We start from the raw sequence: 25,933 nt of genomic DNA, 5'->3' as shown, positions 1-25,933 counted from the left end.
GAATGGGTAGGAGAACTGGATAATAATACTGATTTGAGGTAGTCTGGGGAATGGGTAGGAGAACTGGATAATAATACTGATTTGAGGTAGTCTGGGGAATGGTAGGAGAACTGGATAATAATACTGATTTGAGGTAGTCTGGGGAATGGGTAGGAGAACTGGATAATAATACTGATGATGCTGATAATGATGTTTCCACTAACTCAATGAGGAATTGCTGTACTGTAAACTACGCACGCAGGCACACACAGACTTTCATCCACTGTAGAGCCTTTCCTTTATATTCCTTAGTAGCATCTGGATGTGGTGAATGTCTGAGTGTGATAGTGTGTCTTCCGTGTGTAATGACATTTATCTGTGTGTGTTTGTAGGATTGGCAGAGAGCTCAAATGTCTGAGTGTCACATTTTATGGCAGGATGGCAAGCCACTCCTACACGCACACACACACACACACACACACACACACACACGCACACACACGCACACACTCGCACACACACGCACACACACACACACACACACACACACACACACACACACACACACACACACACACACACACACACACACACACACACACACACACACACACACACACACACACACACACACACACACACACACACACACACACACACACACACACCAGTGGAAGCTGCTGAGGGGAGGATGGCTCATAATAAGGGCTGGAACAGAGTGAATGGAATGGCATCAGAAACATTCTGTATTTGATACGATTCCACTTATTCTGCTCCAGCCATTACCACGAGCCCGTCCTCCCCAATTAAGGTGCCACCAACCTCCTGTGACACACAATGTGCTTAATCAAGGTAAGATAAAGGACGTTTTTATGCTAATACACATTTTACCAAAGTGAAGGGAGGAGCAAACAAATGAACAAACATACACACACACACACTGTAAAGGCGTCAACCCAAAGTTTTTCAAAGGAGGGGAAAAACAAGAGAGGGACTGGGGAGAAAGCGTGATACAGAAGAAACTGTTGTGATGGAGGGGAAGGAGTGAGGGAGGCAAGGAGTGAGTGAAGGAGTGAAGGTTGATTGAGGGAATGAGAGCTCCTGAAAGAGACGTAGACTTCCTCAGACTGTTAAGGGTCTCTTTATGTTGGTCGGCCCAGGTCTGGTGTGTGCTGTGATGGCGGTGTATGTGTGTGTGTGTATTACTAGTTGTTGGGGTGCTCATAGCAACATGCCATTCAAATTCAAATAGGCTTCTTCTAAGTTCTTCAGAGGCAGTGTTGTGTTGGAAAGCGTTGCCTTAGGTTGAAACAATATGCTAGTTGAAAGATAAGGAAATGATCTTCAGTTGTGATGGAAACACTGATAATGTATAGGGCCTAAATAATGCATTACACTTTCTGAAGAGGGTTTGTGTTTGGATCTCGGAGGGTCAATAGGAAACAATACATTCAAAAAAAAGCACCTTCAACTAGTCTAGTCATTTCACATCTCTGGTATTTCTAGGAGGCTTTCGCTGTTTGTAGCAAATATTTCCCATCTTCTTATTCCATTAAACGCTGTAAAATGACACCCACTAACATTCCTAGATAAATGTATTGGAAACCTTCAATGCGCTAACCCTTGACAGTGTATATAGTAAACTAATGTCGTTGTCCATCGTGGTGAAATGGCCTATTATCCAAAGGAAATCAGTATTGTAAAAACATCACTATATAAAATATCATTTTATATCTTCGAGTGGCTCTCATGGACTTACATTAAATATGTCCAGTTTAAACTATAGAAGAAATGACTGAGCAAACACTCAACGGAAAAATCAGGGTCTCATGGAATTTCGGCAAGTCACACAGTGTGTGTTTGCCAGTGAGTACTGAGGCGGGGCAGTTTATGTCCAAGACTGGTTCCCCGAAAATGAACCTGCATGAAAGAGAGAGGGTAAGAAAGAGGGAGGAGGAAGAGAAGAGCATTTACATCAGAGAAGAGGGGGGGGGGGCTGCGTTTCAATGGATTAAGAACTGCGCAATTTCCTAATGGCCATCGCTGGGATCCTAGTGTCCTCCTAAAAATAAAGAACGCGTATTTGGAATGAACATGCTTGTGGCAAACCTGTGCGCGGTGCACGCAGCTACGACGTATGTGGATTGGCGATTTTGAAAAGGGATGTTCAGTTCTTAGTTCTGAGAGGGCTGTACACTCATTTTGGAGGACGATATGACTGTGCAAGATATATAATTACTGGTCGGGTTTTCGAATATGTAACAAGAAGAGTCTGTTCGTAATGCCAGGCCAGTGGGTGATTCTCTAAACGCTCGAATCTCTCCCAAGCAAGGATTTTATTATGTATCTGCGTGTAGTTTCTCCAAACCGATATTTTCAAATGCATTATGGATTTTTGGAACATTATTCACCTATTACTTAATTTTGTGAACGTTTTCGGAGGGCTGCGTGGCTGAACTAACGACATTTGGGGGCAAAGAAGCTACGTAGCCGTTTTTTTTTAACGTTACAGTATTTTAACAATGAGGGCAGCAACGGCACCTCCCATGAGAAATCTGCATGCACAAACAGGTAATTAGGCTACATTGTTGCAACCCTCTATTACACACGCTGCTACAATGTAACAAGGTGTATGAGAAGTTTCCTGCCTTCAGCCAGACGCATCTATAGGGAAAGTAGCAACGCATTTGCATGCTTTACTTCTGCCCGCTGTATTTATCTTTTCACAATTAGTAATATCGAAAGGGTTTGCTCCTGATGAGGTCGAATGGGTTTACGGGAACCTAGTAGGAGTTGAGATGTGACGGGAATGCCTTCATTTGATGTGCTGCTTGATTGAGGGTTCTCTTCTAAAACGTAATAAAATCCTTCAAGTCGCACTAAGTTGTATGTTCATCAGTAGTGCCAGGGTCAAAAATGTCACGTCTGTGCTATTATATTAATCAATGGTTAAGTACCCGTGGCCATTGAATGAAATCTGGGCCTTCTAGTGTTCGGGGAAGGAGTGTCGCATTTTCTTTCTGAAATGTCATGTGGTGAAGTTGTGGCGGTTCCGTAGAATTTCCAGGAAAGGCGTTTGAATTGTTTTCCATAGAGAAAGATAGAGGACTGATCTTTGTATATGTGCCATTATAATGTCTGTGACAGCATAGCCAGCGTCATTGAGGCTATCTCCATTTTAAAGTAATCAATTTGCTTCTTCCTCATTGGCTGGTTGCTCCAAACTCATAAGTTAAAATCTACGTTATCTGGGAGGGCATAAAGCAACAATGCTCCCGGTGCATAGAAATCCCAACCAAGTTGACTACTTTAAAATGGTAAAAGCCCTCAATTGCAAGAGGTATATTATACGTGATGAGTCCTCTATCTATCTCTATGATTTTTTGAATGTCATTTTTTTCTCCTTTCGCTTTCTCTCCTGGTCCATTTTGGTAGCCACTGTTTTATCCCCACTAGAGGACGCCACAGGTCTATATATTGTTTTATTTGTATTTTACCTTTATTTAAGGAGGCAAGTCAGTTAAGAACAAATTCTTATTTACAATGAAGGCCTGGGCCAATTGTGTTCCTCCCTTTGGGACGCCCATTCACGGTCGATTGTGATACAGCCTGGAATTGAACCAGGGTCTGTGGTGACGCCTCTAGCACTGAGATGCAGTGCCTTAGACCGCTGCACCACTCTGGAGCGAAGATGGACTAAAATGTAGTCCCATCTTTTCGGGAGTGAAGTTGACAATCGGAGTTCACATTTTTTAAGTTTTATCTTGACAAGGTTATGTGAAGGAAGGGTAAGTTAGGCTTGACCTTAATTGGGGAAAACTCCACCCGAAGTGTGTATTTGAAGTTAAAAAGTTTTGAAACTGCAGTAAATGTGCAGCAACTGCGTTCGACGGTGGTATTTTGGATGCAGTAATTGCAGAATGATTGCAGTAAAAAACAAACAGTTATTTTCACGATCACACCGACAGAGCTATTGCATTTTGGTACACAATAAGTGCATTCATTTCCAACGGAACGTTGCGTTTGCCTTGCAGCATTGCGTTGCAGAGGCTGTTGCAGTGCGTTCTGTGCTGTGCACACGTTGGATGCGTTGGAACCTATGCCTCAAACTATATGTGTCGACGGCTTGACAGAAATGGTAGCGGAAGGTGAATGTTTAACTTTAGTTGCAGACACATCCAGATGATACTGTGTTCTGTTTTGCACATCATGTGTTATACTGCAGTCTGACTGCAATCTTTTTTCATTCGGGGATAGATTGACACATTACTCATTGAGTAATGAGTACCCCGGGAGTGAATTGTTCTCAGGTTATAACTACATGTATCGTGCAACAACAACAACAAATGTGTGTGAAAACATGGATCAAGCTATTGCAGGCAAACGTTTAGTCGGGGAACAAATGTCAAAATGCAATACAATTTGAAATCCCCTAGAGGCTGACACACGCTCAGACAAAGCACGGTGTCGTAACATGTTCAGGATGAGCACGTTAATCTATAACAACAACTGAACGTGATACCTATTAACCGTAATGGTCTCGTAAGCTCCAGGATTGCTCCTCAGACAGACTACGTGTGTCCTTGCTTGTCGCGCCAGGCCTCTAGGCTCTATGTCAGTCCATTAACATGCTTCTGTGTTCACAGCATGGAGACCTACCATGGCACAGCCTCGGTATGCTGCCAGCCTGGTGTCACCTGAACGGACATTAGAGATGTGAACCTGCAGTTGGCATCATGGTCAGGGCTTTGCAGCAACAGCGGGGAGCCATTCAAAATGGGGTGTGGAAAAGGTTAGTGTGGAATCCTGCCTTGTGATATCCTGCTTTTACATTTGATAAAGGAGCACTTTGATTTGAGAGCGTTCTTCATTGCATTGACAGAAAGCTTTCACGTTGCCCTCCTGCAGGGCGGCAGTCTGGTCGGCGGGAGCGTGCAGTTGTCCAGGTAAGGATGTGTGTCTGTGTGGATGTCTATGCATTTATACATACAGTATGCTGGTGCTGTGCATCTGTGCTTGTGTTTGCCGGTGTATGTCTGTGTGTTTGTTTGTGTGTTTGTGTCTGTGTGTTTGTATGTGCCTGTCTCTGTGTTTTACGTTTGATTGCACAGCTCCAGTGGTGAGGTCCCTAGCCCTCTCCCTTCACTGTCTGTCTGTCACTGAGAGGATCACAGCTCCAGTGGTGAGGTCCCTAGCTCTCTCCCTTCACTGTCTGTCTGTCACTGAGAGGATCACAGCTCCAGTGGTGAGGTCCCTAGCCCTCTCCCTTCACTGTCTGTCTGTCACTGAGAGGATCACAGCTCCAGTGGTGAGGTCCCTAGCTCTCTCCCTTCATTGTCTGTCTGTCACTGAGAGGATCACAGCTCCAGTGGTGAGGTCCCTAGCTCTCTCCCTTCACTGTCTGTCTGTCACTGAGAGGATCACAGCTCCAGTGGTGAGGTCCCTAGCCCTCTCCCTTCACTGTCTGTCTGTCACTGAGAGGATCACAGCTCCAGTGGTGAGGTCCCTAGCTCTCTCCCTTCACTGTCTGTCTGTCACTGAGAGGATCACAGCTCCAGTGGTGAGGTCCCTAGCTCTCTCCCTTCACTGTCTGTCTGTCACTGAGAGGATCACAGCTCCAGTGGTGAGGTCCCTAGCTCTCTCCCTTCACTGTCTGTCTGTCACTGAGAGGATCACAGCTCCAGTGGTGAGGTCCCTAGCTCTCTCCCTTCACTGTCTGTCTGTCACTGAGAGGATCACAGCTCCAGTGGTGAGGTCCCTAGCTCTCTCCCTTCACTGTCTGTCTGTCACTGAGAGGATCACAGCTCCAGTGGTGAGGTCCCTAGCTCTCTCCCTTCACTGTCTGTCTGTCACTGAGAGGATCACAGCTCCAGTGGTGAGGTCCCTAGCTCTCTCCCTTCACTGTCTGTCTGTCACTGAGAGGATCACAGCTCCAGTGGTGAGGTCCCTAGCTCTCTCCCTTCACTGTCTGTCTGTCACTGAGAGGATCACAGCTCCAGTGGTGAGGTCCCTAGCTCTCTCCCTTCATTGTCTGTCTGTCACTGAGAGGATCACAGCTCCAGTGGTGAGGTCCCTAGCTCTCTCCCTTCACTGTTTGTCTGTCACTGAGAGGATCACAGCTCCAGTGGTGAGGTCCCTAGCTCTCTCCCTTCACTGTCTCTGTCACTGAGAGGATCACAGCTCGATGGTTTAATGCCGGAAATGTTAAGAGGGATGATGGATGGAAGAAAGAGAAGAGAGAGAGAGAGAGCTACAAGGTGTTTTCTGACCTCTCCTCCCTCGTTCACAGCTGTTGTTCTCTGCTGTGACTGGGCGGTCTTGTGTGTTCTGGTTTTGGCTCGCTCCCACTGTAACAATTTTGTAAATGTCTTAAATATCTCTTGACGCCTTCAAAGGGAATCCAGTTGTGCGTAGTCTCTCTCGGTCGCCCCCCCCCCCCCTCTCTCTCACTCCTCTCTCTCTCTCTCGGTCACTCCTCTCTCTCTCTCTCTCGGTCACTCCTCTCTCTCTCTCTCTCTCTCTCTCTCTCGGTCACTCCTCTCTCTCTCTCTCTCTCTCGGTCACTCCTCTCTCTCTCTCTCTCTCTCGGTCACTCCTCTCTCTCTCTCTCTCTCTCGGTCACTCCTCTCTCTCTCTCTCTCTCTCTCTCGGTCACTCCTCTCTCTCTCTCTCTCTCTCGGTCACTCCTCTCTCTCTCTCTCTCTCTCTCTCGGTCACTCCTCTCTCTCTCTCCTATCTATCTATCTATCTATCTATCTATCTATCTATCTATCTATCTATCTATCTATCTATCTATCTATCTATCTATCTATCTATCTACACAAACCCACCCCTGTCCCCCCCTCTCGCCAGGACCCCACAGAGTCACACCTGGGTCTCTCAGTCATTCAGCATCTCTCAGCTTTATTACATTACCACTGGCCATGAGTCTGATCCAGCGCACACTGCCTGCCTGCCAAACAAGGTATGGTGGTAGAGTCATGTCCATAGTGAGAAGTGTTGGAGTGATGATACATAAAGTGTTATTGATGTCTTGCTGTATTGTTGTTGAATATCTCACTTTCCTTTTCCTTGTTACTGTTTCCTGGCGCTGTAATAGTTTGATGAAATACTAAATTATACCAGTAGATTCGCTATTACTGTGTGTGTGTGTGTGTGTGTGTGTGAATGTTACAGGCCTGTTTCTGGTAAATCCAGACCATATACCATCAGAGAGCTGAGTGCTGGCATCAATCACCATGGCAACCCTGTCCATCAACAACTATCACAGACACACAGACTGCAGAGACTGTCTGTCTCAGACGTCTGCATAGAGTCACCTTCACTCTCTCTCCTCGATCTCTTCTCTCTCTCCTTTGTCACTTTTTCTCTGTCCTATTTTACCAACCTTCCTCTTGCTCTTTGTTTGAATGACTGTGGATAATGTAGGACCATGAATCCTTAACCAGACTGGAGGATACAGACAGAGAGAGGAGAGAGAGCAACAGAGAAGGAGATGACTTCATCCACTGTGCCCACTTGCTGAAGACATGGGCACGCCGCGGGTGATGGGATCAGCTACATTAATGAGAGACAGTAAAGAGAGAGAGGGACTAAAGAGAGAGAGAGAGTGAAAAAAGAAAATGAAAAAACAGTGAGAGAGGAGTATACATATATCTGCTCGGTGATTGGCATGGTGGCATAAATTTTAGCGACATCCTCCCTGGCACCCCTGTGCCTCGCTCCGAAACACTCAGACCTATTTTTACACCAACTGTTACTTCAGTTTAAACATGCTGTTTGTGTGTGTGTGTGTGTGTGTGTGCACCTGTGTAAAATACCTTTCCCATGTTGTGAGAGACCATACAAGATGGTGTCTGATAAGTGTGTGTCTTCCTGTGTGTGTGTGTGTAGAGAGAGGTGGGGTAAGAGAGGAGAGGAGGACACAGGTGTCTCAACACTACAACTCTATAGGGGGCTAGTGAGGGGTGAAAAGAGGCAGAAGCTGATTAGTTAGTAAGTTACATGTCTTGGTAAGAGATCGGGGTGTTGCTGAACAATGTTTTGTGTTCAGGGATAGAGATCTTCAAGGTGCTACACCAGCGTTTCTGTTCTTAAAATGTGGCGCTGGACATTTGACCGGCAGCATTGGGTGTGAAACCTGATTAGAGAGTCTAACTCAATGTGTTCAGATTGACAGAAATCACATTTAGATGATGGTAATTCATCTTAACAGAATATGCATGTCGAGGATGCAAGGATGTGTGTCCTGACCGCGCACTTTGAAGATACTAGAATAACTGTCCCCATTGACTTTTCCCTCAGCCAGCAAGAGCAGCAAAATCACTAGCCATTGCATAGACTGAGCGTGAGTTTTCAAGTTTGGGGAAACAAATGTCCCCCATAAAAATGCACCTTTATAAGAAAACATTCCATGCATCATCGCATTTGCAGACTTATGTAAGATGGCTTACTATTTGTGATGTGATCAGTAGACTGGCGAGTCATAATTTATGCTAATAGTATATTTAAATCACTGTTCACAAAAAAGACTGTTCAATGCATGGCTGAGCGTGTATAGTGTAGAGGACTGGGCTATAGGTGCGGGAAAAGCACATTTCATGCAATTCTACCACACTTTAAATGACTGGAGACATTAGTTGTCCTATGAGAAAGGGAGACACAAATAGAATATGACGTCCATCTAAAATGGAGGAGGAAATTACTGTCCAAAAACGAACTACTAAGTGGCACTGACCTAGCAATGACAAAATGTGAATATGCGCAGGGCGCATTCACTGGGGATATGGCTGATGGTCTCTGCTGGTGCCAGTAAGGTAGGCTATAGGCCTTCTGTTCGCTCAATTCATTTGAGGGTTTTGATAACTAAAAGGCTGATTAGAGTCTCTTCATTATCTACTCTTTACAGCAATAGCAATTTGCTCTCCAAGCGATGTTTTCCTGCGATAGAATTTAGAAATATTGCAATATGCCAGGCTGTGTCTTTCTACTTTTCACTGACAGTTGCAACTCAACAATAATATTGGTATTTGCAGCGAGCGCTGTCCAATTTGTGCACGCTGCCTTTCAGTCTGACTGTAGGCAATGCGATTTAAATCAATCCACAATTTATTTATTTTTAAGGGGAAGCTAATGAACCTCTGTGGCCAAGTCATGCTTTAGTAGCCTATTTAGAATGATTGTAGGCTAATTAGGCTATCAATTTAGTTAGTGAAAGTTTAGCTTCCCCTCGCCTTATGGATGTGTCGCCTATGAGCCTATGTCAATCTACTATCCCCCATAGTAGAAAAGGTTCCCTTTTATATTGGTCCGGTTGTCGAGAAGGAAATAGCCCAAACGGACTCTGGGACAGTTGTGGGAAGATCTATCCCAAATTCATACAACCAGTAGGCCTAAGCTACATAATAAAATGCTGCATTATGCAAATTAACCTATAGACCAATAAGCATGACCGGTCAAATGTACAGTATGTCCATCAACTGGTATTACCATCAATGAATAGGCTAAAAAGCATTATTTCACAATGTCTTTTTTTCTCTCCGAAAATTGGCTGGTGCCAATTTGATTTATCGGTGTTTCTACGTTTTTTAACATCCAAAAGCTAGCTATTACTGGCCAACGCAAACCCTGATACACACGCATAGAAACATGCTGTACTAATGAATATATACAGTGCCTTGCGAAAGTATTCGGCCCCCTTGAACTTTGCGACCTTTTGCCACATTTCAGGCTTCAAACATAAAGATATAAAACTTTATTTTTTTGTGAAGAATCAACAACAAGTGGGACAGAATCATGAAGTGGAACGACATTTATTGGATATTTCAAACTTTTTTAACAAATCAAAAACTGAAAAATTGGGCTTGCAAAATTATTCAGCCCCCTTAAGTTAATACTTTGTAGCGCCACCTTTTGCTGTGATTACAGCTGTAAGTCGCTTGGGGTATGTCTCTATCAGTTTTGCACATCCAGAGACTGACATTTTTTCCCATTCCTCCTTGCAAAACAGCTCGAGCTCAGTGAGGTTGGATGGAGAGCATTTGTGAACAGCAGTTTTCAGTTCTTTCCACAGATTCTCGATTGAATTCAGGTCTGGACTTTGACTTGGCCATTCTAACACCTGGATATGTTTATTTTTTGATCCATTCCATTGTAGATTTTCCTTTATGTTTTGGATCATTGTCTTGTTGGAAGACAAATCTCCGTCCCAGTCTCAGGTCTTTTGCAGACTCCATCAGGTTTTCTTCCAGAATGGTCCTGTATTTGGCTCCATCCATCTTCCCATCAATTTTAACCATCTTCCCTGTCCCTGCTGAAGAAAAGCAGGCCCAAACCATGATGCTGCCACCACCATGTTTGACAGTGGGGATGGTGTGGTCAGGGTGATGAGCTGTGTTGCTTTTACGCCAAACATAACGTTTTGCATTGTTGCCAAAAAGTTCAATTTTGGTTTCATCTGACCAGAGCACCTTCTTCCACATGTTTGGTGTGTCTCCCAGGTGGCTTGTGGCAAACTTTAAACAACACTTTTTATGGATATCTTTAAGAAATGGCTTTCTTCTTGCCACTCTTCCATAAAGGCCAGATTTGTGCAATATACGACTGATTGTTGTCCTATGGACAGAGTCTCCCACCTCAGCTGTAGATCTCTGCAGTTCATCCAGAGTGATCATGGGCCTCTTGGCTGCATCTCTGATCAGTCTTCTCCTTGTATGAGCTGAAAGTTTAGAGGGATGGCCAGGTCTTGGTAGATTTGCAGTGGTCTGATACTCCTTCCATTTCAATATTATCGCTTGCACAGTGCTCCTTGGGATGTTTAAAGCTTGGGAAATATTTTTGTATCCAAATCCGGCTTTAAACTTCTTCACAACAGTATCTCGGACCTGCCTGGTGTGTTCCTTGTTCTTCATGATGCTCTCTGCGCTTTTAACGGACCTCTGAGACTATCACAGTGCAGGTGCATTTATACGGAGACTTGATTACACACAGGTGGATTGTATTTATCATCATTAGTCATTTAGGTCAACATTGGATCATTCAGAGATCCTCACTGAACTTCTGGAGAGAGTTTGCTGCACTGAAAGTAAAGGGGCTGAACAATTTTGCACGCCCAATTTTTCAGTTTTTGATTTGTTAAAGTTTGAAATATCCAATAAATGTCGTTCCACTTCATGATTGTGTCCCACTTGTTGTTGATTCTTCACAAAAAAATAAAGTTTTATATCTTTATGTTTGAAGCCTGAAATGTGGCAAAAGGTCGCAAAGTTCAAGGGGGCCGAATACTTTCGCAAGGCACTGTAGTGTTACCTACTTAACACACATTCACACATAGGATGTTTTAGAATTTTTGTATTGTTTTTTTTTCAGAAAATGTCCATAATATATCTGGAATAATAGTATTTCACAGTATTTCTTACCCATCAGCACTGTGATTTGGTATGATATTCACCTATAGATTGTTACCACCTGAGATACATCTGTTGTCAAAATGGGAAAGCTGTCTTGGGTCAAGTGGCCAATGTAGAAATCGCTCTGTCATTTCCTGTTGCAAAAATTCTACACTGTTCACTCAATTTCAGTCTATGTAAGAAAACAAACACGGAATAGTGTAGGGAATCATTGTACCCGAGCCACTGCCTGTTCACCCCGCTATCATCCAGAAGGTGAGGTCAGTACAGGTGCATCAAAGCAGGGACCGAGAGACTGGAAAAACAGCTTCTATCTCAAGGCCTTCAGACTGTTAAACAGCCATCACTAACACAGAGAGGCTGCTGCCTACATACAGACTTGAAATCATTGTCCATTTTAATAAATGGATCACTAGTCACTTTAATAATGCCACTTTAATAATGTTTACATATCTTTCATTACTCATCTCATATGTTTATACTGTATTTTATACCATCTATTGCATCTTGCCTATGCCACTCTGTCGTTGCTCATCCATATATTTATATATTCTTACTCCATTCCTTTACTTAGATGTGTGTATTAGGTAGTTGTTGGGAAATTGTTAGATTACTTGTTAGATATTACTGTACTGTCGGAAGTAAAAGCACAAGCATTTCACTGCATCTGCTAACCATGTGTATGTGACCAATAAAATTAGATTTGATCAGATTGTTTGATTTAGAGATAAATTATAACATGGAATGGGGGTGGTTGTGCTCAAATTGTCTGTCAGTATTTTATTGAATGTTAATGGACATTTAATTCAGCTCAAGAACCCCAAATCCTGGAAAGGTTTTTTTTCAGTCTTTCCCTTCTTTAAAAATCCACCCCAAAATCTCTGTTGTTCTCTTCTTCCCCCTCTCTCCTCCCAACTTGACCCTCTCTGTTCCCTTCCCCCTTTTTCCCTGGCTCCTGTTCTGGCTTTTTGATCTCATGTTACCCCCGTACACCCTCCTCTATACCCCGTTCCCCCTCCCTCCCCTTCCATTCCCCCAGGGCAGGCTTACAGCTTCCAGGGCTTTGTGCCGTCTCCCCCTCCTCCCCCCTGCCTTTGTGTGAAAGGGGCCAGAGAGGGGAAAAGAGGGAGTTAGAGGAGGAGGAAGGGGAGGAGGTTTAAAGAAGGAGAGAAGATGGAGAGAGGAGAGGGCCCTATGGATACGGTGTATATGAAACAATAGACCCTGCTCTATCTTATTACTATGAGCTGTGGTTATAGTCTGCAAATACAATATGTTTCTATTCTGGATATTGTTATCGTAATATCATAAAATAAGATATTTGTAAGCATACAAAATATTTTGTTGTTTATATTTTGTCATTCCATCTAAATCACTAGCTACTTCAAAGTAAACAGTCTTGATAAATCTGTGTTGTAAGTATGCAATCTGTTTTCCAGCGACACACACATTGTAGAAGCCTTGTTGTCTGGTAATGATCTCACAAAATGGGGTCCATCCAAAGACACACACACACAGTCACACACATACAGAACTGACCCTGTTACATGGTATGCTTACTTACTTTATTGTGTTCTTCTTTTTATACCTTGTGTGCTGTTGTTCTACCTTGTTATTTCTAGTATTACATTGTTATTGATTACTGCATTGTTGGGTTTGGAGCTGGCAAGAAAGGCATTTCACTGTACTTGTACACGGGACATTAAAAACTTAACTTGAAACACAAACTGACAGAAGTAGACATTAGCCAGATACCTGTTTAGTAGATCCATCACAGTCAATCTCCCCCCTTTCTTCCCCTCACACAAACACAATACCCAGCCCCTGGCCCCCAGGGAGAGAGAACTCATTAACCCCCGGGCAGGTTCTAGGCAGTGGAGCGCTGCAGGCCGGAAGGTGTAGTTACAGGGTGTGGCCATAGGGGGTGATGTGGAGCATGGCCCTGTGGGTGTCAGTCGACAGCCAAAGCCTAGTAATCAGAGTCTTCGAGAGGCTCAGGTTTAATGAAGGGTTTGGGCTCAGTAGACAAAACATAGCCTCTGGGTGCCGAGTGAGTGAGTGAGTGAGTGATTGAGTGAGTGAGTGAGTGAGTGAGTGAGTGAGTGAGTGAGTGAGTGAGTGAGTGAGTGAGTGAGTGAGTGAGTGAGTGAGTAATGCCTTATCAAGTTTACCTACCAGATTGGAAAAATGTGATGTGTTATTGTGTAGAAAGCCATTACTTTGCAATTTAAATACTGGAAATGAATGAATTCAGTGTATTGGTAGCCCTTTACACTTCTACCTGTATCCGGGTTGAAAATGGCAGATTTGGGCACTAATAAGTGCCTAAATTGAAGCGTTGTGGCTGTACAGTCACATGCTATGCTATGCCGGCTCTGCGTTTCACAGAAAAATGACAGACATTCTGAACTTGAGCACCGTGCGCAACAGCAAGTTGCCCCCATCAGTCCCGGTAATTGGCCAACTTTAGTAAATTGTTTGTTGTCTGAGTGAGGGAAATGCTGTAAATTAAGATGACTCAGTGTATTTTGAACAATGAGATGTTGTGGATTCTAATAAATACCGCTTTGATACAAGCAACACATACACCCTCAAAATCATAAAACTCATGTCAGATACACTGTCAATGTTTATGATCACTATGTGGTTTTATTTTATCATTATTTATTTTTTTACCCCATTTTCTCCCCAATTGGTAGTTACTGTCTTGTCTCATTGCTGCAACTCCCGTACGGACCCGGGAGAGGCGAAGGTCGAGAGCCGTGCGTCCTTCGCACTGCTTCTTGACACATTGCACGCTTAACACGGAAGCCAGCTGCACCAATGTGTCGGAGGAAACACCGGTACACCTGGCGACCATGTCAGCGTGCATTGCGCCCGGCCCGCCACAGGAGTCGCTAGAGCACGATGGGACAAGAACATCCCGGCCCGGCCAAACCCTCCTCCTTAAACCCTCCGCCAGTTGTGAGTCGCCTCATGGTTCTCCCGGTCGCGGCCACCGGCAACACAGCCCGGTATCAAACCAGGATCTGTTGTAACGCAGCTAGCACTGCGATTCAGTGCCTTAAACCGCTCTGCCACTCGGGAGGCCCATGATCACAATGTTTGATGTACAGTTACAAGATGACATGTGGTCATACCCTGGGTTGTTCTGAATAGAAGGAGCCTGTGTTTGTTTATTGTGTTTGGTTATTATTCATCAGCTGCCCCCACATCTGATTTCTCTCTTGACTTTTTTCCATGCGCACCAAAATTACAATTCATCTCTTTCTCTGAATTGCCCTGTGAAAGCTTAACACTGTAAGATCGTAGTTTGACAAATTAGCTAGTCGTGTTGGCAATAGCGTAAGCTTTCAAATCATGCCCACCTGACCCAGATCTGGATTTATAATGGACCGTTTTTGGATTGCGCAAACAACAACAGCATGTGTGTGATGGTGGGGATGCAGGGTTGTGTTCCAAACGAACAACTACAAGTGTGCTTGCTTTAAATCCTCAACGGCACAGCTCGGAGAGATAAAAGAAAAGTACCTCATAGCTGAATACTCTTCTTTGAGTCATGAAAGTGCTTGGAAATTGCTTAGGAAATGTGCAGACTTTTGAGAGGTGTTCCCTTTCATTTGCTACCATGGTTGTGTAAATGAGTTTCATATTTCTTCTGTAAGAAACATTTCAGTTCAGCCCTATCCATATAGGCCAAAGTGTAAAGGCTCGGACTCGGTTTACAAATGATGTTCAGAGGTGCTAAGTACTCTCAGCCAGCAAGCGCTATTGGTGTGTCAGCCCTATATGATAAGTAAGGGAACATTAAACCTTTTTTAAACATTTAACCTTTAAACTTCCCTTGAGATTTAAAGAATTATTTACAGTTTTACTGCAAGAAATGAATTGAATGATGTTTGTTCTTCAAACAATGTATTTTATTAAAAGGTATTTAGTAAATAGCCCACATTATAAGGTTGAATAACACAAATAAAAGGGTTGTGTCAGTCTTGAGTATTATAGCGTTCTGATTTGACATTATTATCATTAGTTAGGGCCCTACGAAGTCAGTAAAAATGTTTGCCTTATTCCATTTTGTTCTTTCTCAAATTCCGTTTTCTCCGTTTCTGTTTTACCTATTTTTCTTCAGGTTTTCACTCTCAAAATCTAACGTTTTATCATTAGTTAGGGCCCTGGAAAAAAGCAACATTGGCTGTCCACAACAAGGCTTAAAAGACATCAGGAGACCACTTTTGACGCCTGGGAAAAATCGGGTGAAAACGTTCAGGTTAGCATAGGCTACTTTCTTGTAGTTAACATTTAACTGAGAAGGTTTTTGGGAAAGCCTTTCCATCTACTGGAAGCCTGTTTTCATTAGCATTATTGCTAACGGCTACACAAACGGCAGAAATCCATCTAGATCATTGGCATCAATGAAACAACGGAGCCCCATTCATTTTCAATGTGAGCGGGGGACCGTTGGGCGATGCGAGCATGAACAGGGCTGGACCAAAGTTTGGGTAAGATGAACATTTGACGTATACCCTGCGACATCGCGTTGCTAGGGACCAAACGAAGCTCACTATGGTTTCCAGACCCGACTGGATTGGCTGTTGATACTATCTAGTCTGCTTGCTAGAACCAACAAGAGGGTGAAGCTAACGCCCGCACCACACACAGACGGGCATTCTCGTTGCCCCTTCAGAAAGTTGCAGGAAATATGAATCAATTATGTATTCTGTTAATGTTTTATAAAAAACTTTGGAAAATTAATACATTTAGTTGATTCCCTACTAAGGTCAATACCTGTTTTTATATTGTTGAATATAGTTTTAATGCCTGGGTTCTGTGAGGGTCCTAGTTATCATATTTGGACCAGAATGAGTATTGTTCCTGCAGAGATGATTCACCATCATCTAATATTTTCATAATTTATCTGCAGATAATCTCCAAAAAGCCTTCCAGAAGCCTACGCAAATTAGGGAGCCAAAAGAACGGCTCTCTCACCGAAGCGATTCGATGACTGAAGAGTCACAAGAGTCACTCACTTTGTTGTCACTGTCTGTGGTAAGCCCCAACATCCTCGGAAAGGAAACCTAGGACATAATTTGGTTTACTTGTCCCAATGCAGTACCATGGACATACACTGAATATGGCAAACATTAGGAACACCTTAATACACACAGGCTTCACTTGTAAACTGGGAGGTGCCGGATCAAAAAGTATAGAGCGACAAGAGGGTGACCAGGGGAATCACCTTGATAACAAAGCCTTGCATTCATATAATCACACTGCAATAGGGCATAGAGCACCAAAGTACAGCAGGCTATTCTGAATCATTTCATTTATTTCCGACCAGACTGCACTATAACTGTGACAAATGTATTTCAATGTATCAGGGGTACTGCAGCTCCTCCAGGGCCCTTGGCGCGGCTATGATTGTGTCAGGAAATACATGAAGTGAAACGCTGGAGAGATGAGTCGCAGGCTCCAGTCTATCAGAGCAGAGAGAGGGAGGGAGATCATAGAAAGTTCATCTCCTTCTGGCCACACATTGGTCTCAAACATATGTTACAGTGTTGCTCAAACCATAAGCCCAGGGAAGGGGGGGGTTATGATTTGAGCAACACTGTGACTTATGTTTTGATTGCTTTTATTTGTAAAAAATGACAATTATTTTTAATGCCAAGAGAGGTACCGGTTCCGGAATGAAACAGTCCACAACGGAATGGTAAAGGATCCTGTTCCGGCAGGTTCCGGCTCAAATGAAGCACTGCACACCGGAAACTGTTGAGCGTGAAAAACCCAGCAGCATTGCAGTTCTTGACTCAAACTGATGTGCCTGGCACTTACTACTATACCCCGTTCAAAGACACTTAAATCTTTTGTCTTGTCCATTCAACCTCTGAATGGCACACATACACAATCCATGTCTCAATTGTCTCAAGGCTTTAAAATCCTTCTTTAAGGATCCCCTGTCTGCTCCCCTTCATCTACACTGACTGAAGTGGATTTAACAAGTGACATCAATAAGGGATCATAGCTTTCACCTGGATTCACCTGGTCAGTCTGTCATGGAAAGAGCAGGTTTTCTTAATGTTTTGTGCACTCAGTGTATCACCAGGCTGCATGATTTATGAATGGCAAAGGGATATAGAGGATTGACTTTATTCAGTCAGTTCGACACCTTTTATAAACAAGTTGTCATTCAATGCACAGTAAATAGCCAACTATGCTCCACAACTGTGTGGCTGGCTATGTGAAACACGTAAAATAAAGTTAATGAATGTGCCAGAAAGCCTAATTATTGTTAAGTCATGGATTTCAACTCATCATTACCACCTACATTACATGGGATGAGCAAATTCGTGAGCATCATGCTCTTACCCTCCTCTGTGTAAAGAGATTCGACTGCAGCCAACCACAGCGCACACAAATAGTACCGGGAGGTGGGACACACAGCAGACTGCGGTTCCCCTGTCATCGCTCTCAGTGGCGGTTCTATCTTGTATGGCTCCCTGGGCACCCCCCCCCCCCAAAAAAAACACCATTCTGCAGTAATTGTAATTTTTTCAGACATTTGGAACAACACAAATAAATAATCATAACATTTAAAACGAAATAAACATAAAAATATATACAAAAACAATACTCATAAATATTTTTTTTAAAGTAACAAATACGAATATATATATATTTTTGTTAATTTGGCACTTTGGCATTAGTATATTACCCTTCCCCCAACATTGTTGACCAAGAGTCAAGACTACATTACCCATCCCCCAACATTGTTGACCAAGAGTCAAGACTAGACCAATCCACCTTGGTGGTGTGTAGACTGGTTTATATTATTCTTTACGATTTCACACAAACCAGAAACAAATGCAGCAATATGTCTGTGAAACTATATATTCACAGTATTATGAATGAATTGTGGTTTATTTGGTAGCATTTCGTAGTGTGACTGATTTTACTAATTGCATTAGTACTGTACAAAGTTAGAGGTGTGCTATTTGATAGATTCCCCCGCTCCCCCTACCTCAGGCTTCCAGTGGGGACACGTGAAGTCAACCTACCCCCCGCCCAGCTCACCTTCTCGTACTTCTGAGTGGGAAGACCTTCCCAGGTAGTAGCCTGCCTAGCTCAGCAACTAGAATCAGGGCTCCCACGCCGGCAAGGTTAATTGACCCACAGTCCCACATGGTGACATGATATCATTGACGTGACGTGCAAATGAGCGATAGAGAACCGTTCGCGCAAATCATCGCCTGTACCTAAATCCACCACTGAGCCTATCCTTTCAATAGATCTCTAGAAGATACAAATCTTTCATGCTAGCGGGAGAGAGCCCCACGGACTAGCGAATTTAAAATGTTTAAATGAAAAGTAGCCGAGTTAATATGAAGTGGAAAAAGTGTGTCGGTAACCGGCTGATTAGGCCGCTAATGGAAAACACTTGTGTATGTTTCCTCCCCTGAGGTCTTCACCTGACAGGTAAAGCTGCTTCCAGTTTACACACACACCCGTGCAGAGACTGTGCCAAAGTGATACTCTGAACAGTAAACACACATACACTTATCCTCACAGAACACAAAACACACACTTGCTCTTCAAATCTTCAGGATACAGGACATGGTGTGTATTAACACTGAAAGAATCCTGGTGTGTATTAACACTGAAAGAATCCTGGTGTGTGTGTGTGTGTGTGTGTGTGTGTGTGTGTGTGTGTGTGTGTGTGTGTGTGTGTGTGTGTGTGTGTGTGTGTGTGTGTGTGTGTCCTCTCCGTTGTTGTGTCTATTCCTGGAAAGCCAGCTGCCACTCATGTTACCACAGCTAACTCAATTAGGAAAGCTTCTGCTGCTGCTGAGCCTTCAGAGGGAGCCCAGCCTAAACATACACACACACACACGCCAGCACACACACACATACTTAAGGACACCAGCAGAGAGAGAAAGTACGGACAAAGACCACGAAAGATCCCGGTAAAGAGTGTTGTCGAGAAGTAGAGGAGATAAATGCAATCAGTTTATGAGTTCAGTTCAGTATGATACAATCCCAATAGAAGACTACCGCCGACTACGACATATCAACGATGCCATAGACCGAGAATCAATACATACGTTGGAATATATTACTGGCATACGTACACAATAGTGCTAGTAGTCATTCAACCCAGCCTGGGTACCAGTCTGTTTCTGCTAACGTTCCGCTACTTTTACTCGGTACGTATGTTTGGCATATGACGTAGAAGGAGTGGAATGTTAGCCGTGACAGACTGGTACCCGGGCCACGTTTTAACCTACACAGCTGGAAAGATCAGCGGATCACAAGCCCTTGGTTTCACCAGTGATCCCACCGTGGATCAGTAATATCCCTTAACCCTCACAGAAGATCAACAAACTCTACTACCTCAGCGTATTACAATCTGTTTGGCAGTGTCCCAAATGGAACCCTAATACCTTTATAGTGCAGTACTGACCAGGGCCCATAGGGGAATAGGGTACCATTTGAGATGCAGTTGTCCTCCCATGACCCTAACTCATAATAACTCCCAATAAAGGCCTGGACTAATTGTGTGTGTGTGTGTGTGTGTGTGTGTGTGTGTGTGTGTGTGTGTGTGTGTGTGTGTGTGTGTGTGTGTGTGTGTGTGTGTGTGTGTGTGTGTGTGTGTGTGTGTGTGTGTGTGTGTGTGTGTGTGTGTGTGGAGAGAGATAATGAGTGTTCACAGTCAATTATGCTGTCCGAGGAGCTCTGGCATTACTTTTAATTACCTGCTGTTAATTTTGACAACCCTTCTCTGCCATAGCTCGGTGTGTGTGTGTCTGTGTTGAGAAGCTACAGTCCCTGGTGTCTTGTGTGGCCATTGTCACTTCAGCTCAGATGGATTGCTTCCTTGTACACACACACACACACCGGACGGACTTCCGTACGCACACACACATACACACTGAACAGAAGCACTTCTCTTGTGAAGTCCAGACTCATTTATCACTTAGGAGTTAGTTCCTATTCATTGTCTTTTTGAGCCTCAGTCAGCCTTGTTATCTGATATCTTCTCTCTCTCTCTCTCTCTCTCTTGCTCTCTCTCTCTCTCGTTCTTCCTCTCTCTTTCTCTCTCTCTATCTTCCTCTCTTTCTTTCTCTCTCTTTCTCCCCCTCTCTCTCTCTCTCTCTCTCTCTCTCTCCCCCTCTCTCTCTCTCCGCTCTCTCTCTCTCTCTCTCTCTCTCTCTCTCTCTCTCTCTCTCTTCCTCTCTCTCTTTCTCTCTTTCTCCCCCCTCTCACTCTCGCGCTCTCTATCTTTCTTCCTCTCTCTCTCTTCCTCTCTCTCTTTCTCTCTCCCCCCCCTCTCTCTCTCTCTCTCTCTCTCTCTCTCTCTCTCCTCTGTGAGAGAACAAAGAGAGCTGCAGCAGTGTGTCTCTCAGATGCACAGCGTTAATCCTCTCTGTCTGTGCTAGCAGGATGAAGAGATGCTACACCTATTCATGTTTTATGTATCCGAGAGATAAGGCCCCGAACAGACGTTAGGCCTTTAACCCTGTCTAACATTCACTCCACACTTTCACAACGCTCAGAGGAATGAGGCTAATGCCTACTCATTATAAGGACTCGGCACAATGGGAAAAGAAGCAGGAAATATACACTGCTGGGAATGAAGGCATGTTGAGGACGATTGTCAAGGAATTGTAGCGTTGTTGAAATGTTGTGGGAATATTATACATGTCTTTGGTGTGTTTGCTTTCGTATTTGTTGTCTCTGTTTTTAAAGTCGTACATCTTTTGCCGTAATAATAAAGCAAAACTGCTAAGCATTTCTTTCTAGTTAGCGAACAGCCGTAGTCATTAGTGCCTGGGAGTTTAGTTTATTTTCCTTAGTTGTACTTTTAACTAGTTTTGTTTATTTCCATTGGCCTAGTTTTACTCTTACTAGTTGCTCTGGCTTCAATTTAGTTTGAGCTCTTTCGAGAAGCGTGCATTTGCTAGAAAGCATGTACAGTCTCTATGTGTGTGTAGGGTGGTGAGGGGAGGGGCTACTGTCAGGCCAATCTCTTGGCCAGGAGCAAGGTTCTGTTGCCATGGTGAAAATGGAATCCAAAATGCAGAGCTCCTGACTGGCTGAGGGGCCGTGCATTGGATTGTGATGTGTGCTGTCAGCCAATGAGGCACAGCCAGAGCTGTGGCTGTTGCTAAGGGGTGTTGCTTGAAATGGAGTCATCTGGATTCTCTCTCTCTCTCTCTCTCTCTCTCTCTCTCTCTCTCTCTCTCTCTCTCTCTCTCTCTCTCTCTCTCTCTCTTTTCAGTTTGCCCTCATTGACTCCGTCTCCCCCCTCTGCTCGCTCACTTCTTCCTGTCCCTCCTTTGTTTGGCACTTCTACATGTGGGAAAGGGAAAGAGCACATGTTGAGAAATTCAGTGAATATTTCATGCAGGCAGCTTGCTGTTGTGTGTGTGGCAGAGGCCTGCAAACCGCTGCTACGCGCAGTGAGAGGTGTGTATGTGTGTGTGTGTGTCAGGGAAAATATTGAAGGTCTGTCGGGGATTGGGGGTATTTTATAGAGGTGAACGGGTATTGAAATGGAGCCAGTTTTCTTTGGGTATGGGGTGTCACGGGAGCACAGTGCTTTCTCTCTCTCTGCACCCCAACACCTTCTGTGCACGTTGTGTTTAGCAGCAGCAGCTCACAGGCCTCAGCGACACACACACACACACACACACACACACACACACACACACACACACACACACACACACACACACACACACACACACACACACACACACACACACACACACACACACACACACAGTGCAGAATACTGTCTCCGTGTGTTCCAGATACATAGAAACCTATTAAGCTAGCTTCATTACAAACAGTACAGTGTGTAGATCTACTGTTTACTATAGTTGGGGACAGTTTCTAACTCCATCTATTGAATCGTGATCAGTAGGACCTGAATGTTCGGCGAATAGGATTTAACACACACGCACACACACACACAGACACTCTCTTTCTCTCTCTCTCCATCTCCCACCCTCCCTCCTTTCCACACTCCACTCATTTCCTCTCTCTTTCTTTGAGTCCTCTTTTTCTCCTCTTCACTTCCTTTTCCTGGCTCACATCCTCCCTCTCTCAACCTCCTCCCTTTCTGTTTCTATCTCTCTTCCTGTCTCACTTCCTCCCTCTCTCAACCTCCTCTCCTTCCCTTTCACTCTATCTTCCTGTCTCACATCCTCCCTCTCTCAACCTCCTCTCCTTCCGTTTCTGTCTCTCTTCCTGTCTCTTCCTGTCTCTCTTCCTGGCTCACATCCTCCCTCTCTCAACCTCCTCTCCTTCCGTTTCTGTCTCTCTTCCTCTCTCTTTTGCTGGCTCACATTCTCCCTCTCTCAACCTCCTCTCCTTCTGTTTCTGTCTCTTCCTGTCTCTTCCTCTCTCTCTTCCTGTCTCACATCATCCCTCTCTCAACTTCCTCTCCTTCCGTTTCTGTCTCTCTTCCTGTGCCTTCCTCCCTATCTCAACCCCCTGTCCTTCTGTTTCTGTCTCTCTTCCTGTCTCACATCCTCCCTCTCTCAACCTCCTCTCCTTCTGTTTCTGTCTCTCTTCCTGGCTCACATTCTCCCTCTCTCAACCTCCTCTCCTTCCGTTTCTATCTCTCTTCCTGTCTCACATCCTCCCTCTCTCAACGTCCTCTCCTTCCGTTTCTGTCTCTCTTCCTGTCTCTTCCTCCCTCTCTGAACCTCCTCTCCTTCCAATTTTGTCTCTCTTCCTGTCTCTTCCTCTCTCTCTCTTCCAGGCTCACATCCTCCCTCTCTCAACCTCCTCTCCTTCCATTTCTGTCTCTCTTCCTGTCTCTTTCTCCCTCTCTCAACCTCCTCTCCTCTCCTTCTGTTTCTGTGTCTCTTCCTGTCTCTTCCTCCCTCTCTCAACCTCCTCTCCTTCCGTTTCTGTCTATCTTCCTGTCTCTTCCTCCCTCTCTCAACCTCCTCTCCTTCCGTTTCTGTCTCTCTTCCTGTCTCTTCCTCTCTCTCTCTTCCTGTCTCACATCCTCCCTCTCTCAACCTCCTCTCGTTCCATTTCTGTCTCTCTTCCTGTCTCATCCTCCGTCTCTCAACCTCCTCTCCTTCCGTTTCTGTCTCTCTTCCTGTCTCTTCCTCTCTCTTTTGCTGGCTCACATTCTCCCTCTCTCAACCTCCTCTCCTTCTGTTTCTGTCTCTTCCTGTCTCTTCCTCTCTCTCTTCCTGTCTCACATCATCCCTCTCTCAACTTCCTCTCCTTCCGTTTCTGTCTCTCTTCCTGTGTCTTCCTCCCTATCCCAACCCCCTCTCCTTCTGTTTCTGTCTCTCTTCCTGTCTCACATCCTCCCTCTCTCAACCTCCTCTCCTTCTGTTTCTGTCTCTCTTCCTGGCTCACATTCTCCCTCTCTCAACCTCCTCTCCTTCCGTTTCTATCTCTCTTCCTGTCTCACATCCTCCCTCTCTCAACCTCCTCTCCTTACATTTCTGTCTCTCTTCCTGTCTCTTCCTCTCTCTCTTCCTGGCTCACATCCTCCCTCTCTCAACCTCCTCTCTTTCCGTTTCTGTCTCTCTTCCTGTCTCTTCCTCTCTCTCCCTTCCTGTCTCTTCATACCTCTCTCAACCTCCTCTCCTTCCAATTTTGTCTATCTTCCTGTCTCTTCCTCTCTCTCTGTTCCAGGCTCACATCCTCCCTCTCCCAACCTCCTCTCCTTCCATTTCTGTCTCTCTTCCTGTCTCTTTCTCCCTCTCTCAACCTCCTCTCCTCTCCTTCTGTTTCCGTGTCTCTTCCTCCCTCTCTCAACCTCCTCTCCTTCCATTTCTATCTCTCTTCCTGTCTCACATCCTCCCTCTCTCAACCTCCTCTCCTTCCGTTTCTGTCTCTCTTCCTGTCTCTTCCTCTCTCTCTCTTCCTGGCTCACATCCTCCCTCTCTCAACCTCCTCTATTTCCGTTTCTGTCTCTCTTCCTGTCTCTTCCTCTCTCTCCCTTCCTGTCTCTTCATACCTCTCTCAACCTCCTCTCCTTCCATTTTTGCCTCTCTTCCTGTCTCTTCCTCTCTCTGTTCCAGGCTCACATCCTCCCTCTCTCAACCTCCTCTCCTTCCGTTTCTGTCTCTCTTCCTGTCTCTTTCTCCCTCTCTCAACCTCCTCTCCTCTCCTTCTGTTTCTGTCTCTCTTCCTGTCTCTTCCTCTCTCAACCTCCTCTCCTTCCGTTTCTGTTTATCTTCCTGTCTCTTCCTCCCTCTCTCAACCTCATCTCCTTCTGTTTCTGTCTCTCTTCCTGTCTCTTCCTCTCTCTCTCTTCCTGTCTCACATCCTCCCTCTCTCAACCTCCTATCCTTCCATTTCTGTCTCTCTTCCTGTCTCACATCCTCCCTCTCTCAACCTCCTCTCCTTCCGTTTCTGTCTCTCTTCCTGTCTCTTCCTCCCTCTCTCAACCTCCTCTCCTTCCGTTTCTGTCTCTCTTCCTGTCTCTTCCTCTCTCTCTCTTCCTGGCTCACATCCTTCCTCTCTCAACCTCCTCTCCTTCCATTTCTGTCTCCCTTCCTGTCTCTTCCTCCCTCTCTCAACCTCCTCTCCTTTCTCCCTCTCTCTTCCCGTCTCTTCCTCCCCCTCTCTTCCTGTCTCTTCCTCCCTCTCTCTTCCTGTGTCTTCCTATTTCTCTCAACCTCCTCTCCTTCCTACCTCTCTCTTCCTGTCTTTTCCTCCCTATCTCTTCCTGTCTCTTCCTCCCCTCTCTTCCTGTCTCTTCCTCCAGCTCTCAACATCCTCTCCTTCCATTTATATCTCTCCTGCGCTGCTTTGCTTTCCCATCAAATGTAATTTCATTGGCTCTCTCTCTCTCTCTCTCTCTCTCTCTCTCTCTCTGTCTCTCTCTTGACCCCCCCTTCTCTCTCTCTCTCTCTCTCCCTCGCTCATCCCTTTCGCTTCCACTCTCCGCTTTCCATTGCGAGCTGTGTGTAATAAAACCATTGTGTTTCTGCACTGAGATTGTAATAGACATTAATAAGGACTTACTTCTTATGAATCAAACTCTATTAATAAACCGTGGCGGCCCTCAGCTATGATCTAATCATTCACATGATCCTCCCAATCATTTATTCTAATAGAAGTTGGAAGGGGGAGGAAGAGGGAGGGAGGGAGGGAGGGGGGGAAGAACTAATTGAATCCTAAAAAAGAAAAAAATAACTATTCCAGGTTGTTAGGCGTGCTACCAGAGTGTGTGTCACATCCGTCTGTGGTTGGCTGGTCTGTGGACTACTGCTGTATAATGTTATTCCAACAGATATACATTCCCATCTCGTCTGCCAAAATGCACACCATATCCCCAGCTTTAAAGAGATCAGCAGGCTGGTGTCCCTTGCGTTGGTATTGTAGGTTGTCCCACATGGAACTTTTATATTCTATACACTAACCACATGCAGAGACACTCCAAGAAATGAACTTTGGGTACATTGTGTGAACTACTATGCAGTAGTCATCTGAAATATATTCACCGTCCCCCCCCACCCCTCCTTACCCCCCAGTCCTGTCATCTCCACTGTGCAGGGGTTTAA

General features: G+C 44.7%; 1 long non-coding RNA gene across 1 annotated transcript; it reads left to right on the top strand.

Moving 5' to 3' along the window:
* Positions 1-1,985: 1,985 nt before the first annotated feature.
* On the top strand, positions 1,986-9,685 carry LOC135509935 (uncharacterized). Its single transcript, XR_010451024.1, has 4 exons — positions 1,986-2,550; positions 4,626-4,771; positions 4,888-4,925; positions 7,408-9,685. It is a non-coding gene; the product is annotated as an uncharacterized LOC135509935 (long non-coding RNA).
* Positions 9,686-25,933: the final 16,248 nt, after the last annotated feature.

The sequence above is a fragment of the Oncorhynchus masou genome, chromosome 23, assembly GCF_036934945.1.
Source record: "Oncorhynchus masou masou isolate Uvic2021 chromosome 23, UVic_Omas_1.1, whole genome shotgun sequence".
Classification (NCBI taxonomy): Eukaryota; Metazoa; Chordata; class Actinopteri; order Salmoniformes; family Salmonidae; genus Oncorhynchus; species Oncorhynchus masou.
The sequence above is the reverse complement of the archived record's forward strand: the minus strand, read 5'-3'. Positions and strand labels throughout refer to the sequence as shown.